Source organism: Castor canadensis, chromosome 13 (assembly GCF_047511655.1).
Source record: "Castor canadensis chromosome 13, mCasCan1.hap1v2, whole genome shotgun sequence".
Taxonomy (NCBI): domain Eukaryota; kingdom Metazoa; phylum Chordata; class Mammalia; order Rodentia; family Castoridae; genus Castor; species Castor canadensis.
Window position 1 is genome coordinate 51,869,658 of NC_133398.1, and position 5,844 is coordinate 51,875,501.

The 5,844-nt window shown below is 39.6% G+C and overlaps 1 pseudogene; it reads right to left on the minus strand.

Moving 5' to 3' along the window:
* Nucleotides 1-2,084: 2,084 nt before the first annotated feature.
* On the minus strand, nt 2,085-3,843 carry LOC109700556 (dnaJ homolog subfamily A member 1 pseudogene; annotated as a pseudogene).
* Between the last annotated feature and the right edge of the window lie 2,001 nt (nt 3,844-5,844).

Consider the following 5,844-nt stretch of genomic DNA (forward strand, 5'->3'; position numbering starts at 1 on the left):
AACCCAGCAGCCAGAATGACACTAGCTAAAACATCAAGCTGCATCAAACTACTCTTTTGATCAAAACTCTCTAATGCTTCTCATTATTAAAGCCAAGCACTGTGACTTAGAACATCTTTCATGACTCCTTCCTCCTACCTCTTCCTCCAGGTATCCACATGCCTCCTTAAACCACTACATAGAAGAGCATCTCCCCAGCACTTCCAGCTGACCCCTTTCCCCTATTTTAGTTACACCCATAGTGCTTGAAGCCATAATTACTGGTGTCTTTACTTGTTGTCTAAACCCCACTTCCCAGAACACACTGGAGTGTAAGTGTCAAGAGAGAAAGAATTTTGGTGTTATTCACTCTTACATCCTCAGTGCTCAGAACAGTGTCTAGCGCACACTCGTTGATCGAATGTATGGAAACATAAATCAGTGTATATAGGGAATATAGGGGAGAAAATCAATGTCTTTTCTCCACCCACCATAAGGTTCATAGGTGATACCCCTATAACAAAAGACAGATTAATAAGAGAAAAGCATAACACATTTATTTGCTTTAAGGTTTACCTGGCATGGGGGCCTTCACAAATGGAGACCTGAAAAAATGAGGAAAACTATAATTTTATTCAAGGTTTGATGAAAAGTGGACAGTCACGTAGCAGTAGGAGTAGACAAAGTGGGTTTTATCTAATAGTAATATGCTGGGTTGAACCAGCAAGTTCTGTTTGTTCAGATTCTTCTTGGCCTCTCTGTGTCTTCATTCTTTTCCCTCAGAGGTAGGCAGGACATCTGTCACATGTTGGTCTTATGACCTACTTGGAGAGGTTATAATTACAACGTGTAATTATATATGTTGTTATGATTACAACATGCATATAATGTGCTCTGGTTGAATTAGTCCATACATATTACTCTCTTTACCATCCTCCCCTCTTTTTGAACAGTTTTTGTTGGCTTCATTATGCTTTTTTCATACATATATAATATGCTTCTATAATATTTGCCCCATTACCATCTTTCTTTCCCATCCTCTCACCCACTAGTTCTTCTGCCCAAACAATTCTGCCCTCTTGCAATCATATAATCATATTATAATCACATTATTATTATTATTTTTTGCTTTGTAATCAATATATTGAGGAGACATTCATACATTTCAAGAATTGCTTAAATTCTGATACCCAGACTTAAGCTTGTGAACATGACTTTAAACATACAATTAACACTATTCATCATAATTTGCTATACTACCAACATTGAATTACAGTTACTTTGGAGCATAAGCCAAATGGTTTAAAGTAAGCCTGTACCATACCTAAGGAACACCTTCCTACGTTATACATGCAAATTACTTTTCAACATACAGTTCTCTTCACTTTTATTTCTAAGTTACCCAGATCTGGAAGACACTCAAGGGCTTATCATGGTCCAAAGGGAAGGGAAAAGAATGTACCATGACTGGTCAACATAGTTTATTTTATATATTTATATATATATAGCTATTTTTAAAAGATGGCACAGAAGGGAATGCAATTCTAGAAGTGCAAGCCCTTAAGCAGCAGCATATGATAAGCCTCTTCTTTAGAAAGGTATCATTTCTAAAAGCGAGAGCACACAAGGGAGGGGTGAGGATAGGTAAGACACCTAAAAAACTAGCTAGCATTTGTTGCCCTTAATGCAGAGAAACTAAAGCAGATACCTTAAAGCAACTGAGGCCAATAGGAAAAGGGGACCAGGAACTAGAGAAAAGGTTAGATCAAAAAGAATTAACCTAGAAGGTAACACCCACGCACAGGAAATCAATGTGAGTCAATGCCCTGTATAGCTATCCTTATCTCAACCAGCAAAACCCCTTGTTCCTTCCTATTATTGCTTATACTCTCTCTACAACAAAATTAGAGATAAGGGCAAAATAGTTTCTGCTGGGTATTGAGGGGGGGAGCGGGAGGGGGTGGAGTGGGTGGTAAGGGAGGGGGTGGGGGCAGGGGGCAGAAATGAACCAAGCCTTGTATGCACATATGAATAATAAAAGAAAAATGAAAAAAAAAAAAAAAAGCCTTCCCCCTAAAAAAAAAAAAAAAAAAAAAAAAAGAAAGGTATCATTTCTATCGATGATAACACAGGCTAAATTATGTATTATGCCACCTTCAAGTAATAGTTGAGGCAATGGAATGCAGAGGCATCACAATGAGTCCATTAATACAAGTAACTAGACAGACCAACAGTTCTCTACAAGTTAACTTTTGTTTTTGGATTGCCAGTTAAATACAAAAGTTTTAATTTCATAGCTTAACAACGAAGTGTCATACACTAACATCAACACAGAACCTAGCATTTCAGTCTAAGCTTGTTCATGTACACAGAGGAATCAATTACAAGTATGGTTCAACAGATGGCTAGGGGAACTTTTTAAAAGTAGTTTTTACAGGTATTAAAACTTCACCTTGTACACTGAGGTCATCGTACATACAGGGCAAAGTCAGAGCTTTTATATTTGCTTTTATTCTTCATTTAACTTTCAAAACACTACTATAGTTGAATATTAAAACAAAAACAATAGCAAGTAGTGAGCATATGATGATCATAGTCCTTCACTCATTCACTACCGCATATAAAATGCTAGCAGTGAGTGTTATTCACTGGCCCCATTAATTAAGAGGTTTGACACTGAACACCACCTCTGGGATGATGTTCATCATCCTCATAAGCTTCTCCATTATAATGGCGCTGTCTTTCCTGATTTGGATCAAAGTCCACCAGTTCTACTTGATCCATTTCATCAGTCTCTTCTACTTCCTTCCTCTCAGGAAGGAGTTTTTCCAGCAAAGAAAGTTTATCAGGAGAGAGAAAGCCATTTTCAGGAAAGTTTACCTTAAACTCAATGATTAGGCGTCCCTTTTCATATGGTCGACGATAAATTGGCATGCCTTCATTTAGCACACACTTGATATCGCCATGCTTGACAATCTGACCTGGATGGGAGGTGATGACTATGGTTCTGTTGTCAAGAGTGGATATTGGCTTTTGGAAGCCACACAATGCTTCAGCCAACTGTATGTCCATACACATGAAAAGGTCCTCTCCTCATCGAGTAAAAACAGCATGGTCCTTCTGATCTAATACAATGATAATATCTCCTGGCTCCAGTCCTGGTTCTTGGTCTCCTTCACCATGGAATGTTATCTTCTGGCCATCTTTCATGCCTTTATCAATATGAACTTATAGAATCTTCTTCTCTCGAACGATTTTCCTTCCATTGCAGCTTTTACATCTATCTTTAGGACTGATCCTTTCTCCATGGCCCTGACACTCCATACACACAGACTGAACTTGCTGAACCATTCCAGGTCCTATCTGATAAATTCTTATTTGCATTCCAGTACCTCAGCAGTTGGGACAGCACTCCACTGCCCCTTTCTTACCACCTCGGCCTTCACATTTGTCACAAATCACATTCTTTTGCAGAGCCAGTTTTCTTGTTGCACCATTATATAAACCTTCTAAGGTTACCAAGAGCTATGCACAACATTTTTACCTCTCCTTTCTCTTTGCATCCTTCCTCCTCCTCCAAAAAACGTATCAAAGATGTCCATGGGGGAGCCAAAACCACCACCTGCTCCACCCTCCTTAATTGCCTGTTCTCCTTTGTCATATAATTCCCTTTTGTTGGCATCAGAGAGAACTTCATAAGCTTGAGAAATCTGTTTAAACTTTTCTCCTTCATTTGGATTCTTATCAGGGTGGTACTTTAAGGCCAGTTTCCTGTAAGCCTTTTTCAATTCTTCCTGGGTGGCATTGGGTTTGACCCCCAAAACATCATAGTAAGTGGTTTCTTTCACCATTTTCTACTGCCGGTGAGCGACTGGGGCCAACGTGGAAGGGAGAAGGAGCGCCTATCTGTGCGCAGCTCGAGCAGCCTCTGCCCCTTGGCCTCGCACCGAGCGTTCTGGAAAGTTCCCCACATTATTATTTTTTAGGTCTAAATACTGCTTATGAAAAACACGTGATATTTGTCTTTGTGGCTTGGCATGTCTTATTTTGGGTGGCAGGTACTGCACCCCACCAGGGACAAGTGTCATTTTGGAGGTGATCCTTACCTTTCACTGTGTGTAGTATTGGCTGGACACATAGTTTGCCTCCCACTGTAGAAGTCACCAAGGGAGTTGCTGCTTCTTCTCAGCTCCTGAAGCCAGGTCTGGCCAATCAGACCCCAGCCTGGAATTAGGATCCAGTGAAGCAAACATTAAGCCTTCTTAATATTCACCCAAATCAGCTGCAACACACCCAGGGCATCACTGGTGGGCTCCATGGCCAGTCTCCCATTGCTGCTCCTCTCAGTTCCAGCTTCTCTGGTATTCCACAAGCCTCTGATAAGCTGATAAAGTCCTTTTCTGCTGAAGAGCCAGGATAGAATAACTACAGCTTGTGACCAAGAACCTTGATAAGAACAATAGGTGTCATTAATTTTCGGTTCTTTGAAGGTGGTGGCCATACCTTTTCTTCCTTTCATTATTTTGAGTTGTCTAATCAGCCCATTGGTTTATTTCAAAGACTGGTTTCTATGAAAACTCTACTGGAGGTTGGAGGGTTTGATTTATTATTCTCTTGACTTGCTTTAAAGGAGATTGTGACCTCATTAGATCATATCCTTAAGAGAGGAATTGGATCTTTTTTAGCTTTACAGCCTCAGGTTATATCAGGGTAGCTGACATATATCTAACCATCTGACATTTGTGGGATTGGGGAGCTCAAGAAAGATGCACTAGTAAGACCTAACTTCCGCCTTGAGAGGCCAAACCACAAGACTCCTCAACAGCAATTCTTTCTGGATGATGACGGACAAGGTCTTAGAAATCTCACTCTTGCATCTACCAGAGGGTTTTTATGTTGTCTGCGACTACACTGAGTTGCTTTGGTTTTCTGGTCTTAGTGACAGTGCTTCTCCTCAATTATTGGCTTATTGTTGAGATTTTGACTTTTGGACTCTATGAATCATGTAAGTCAATCATTCTCAAATGTATGTAGTTGGCATTTTGAATAGGACAATTCTGCCCTACAAGTCGCTGTATCTTTATCTTTCCTGACCCACACCACAAAATGTAAGAACCAGCCCAAGTCATTGTGAAAAAATAAATGTGTGCTGTAATTTCTCCTTCCTTCCTCCAGATGGGTGGCATCTTAAGCTGATTATGTTTTCCTCTTTTTCTGACTGTTAAGAAGTTCAGAGTTAAATCTGATTATGTGCCTTAAGACATAACAGGCAAATTTTGTACCATCCTTGCTAAAAGATATTTTTCTTTTCTTATTTGACCTTCTTCATCCTTTTTTGTTCTTCTTTATGTATTATATTCAATTTGTAAGCCTGTTCAAATGTTTTTATGTTTAACAAAATAGAGTCCAAGTAAACAATAAAATAGTATAAAATTACTTAGATGGAGTATGTTGTTTGTAGATGCTTTTCTTTTATATGTGAGATCTGTGCTAGTCACCTTCTTTAGCTTTTCTTTCCTAAAATGCTTTGGGAATAAAATCACTTGTAGAAACACATCTGATGTCATTTGTCAGTTGCACCTAGTAGTGCTGTGAGAGAGGCCATCTGCACGCTGATAATCTTAGTCAGTTGTAAAGTGACTCTTTGAAGGTAATCTGTTAGGTATGAGCAGGAGAAATAAACAAGGAAATCCTATAAAAGAAAGAAACAGCAGCATCTATCTGGTGAAACCCACTAGCCCTGGAGGAGAGAAGAATAAACACACACAGCCTAACTCTCAAAGCTGCAGGAGAGCATATTCTGGTTAGGATGTAACTCCCCAGACATCTGTTGGTGACATCTACAGTCAGACACGCATTGTTGGA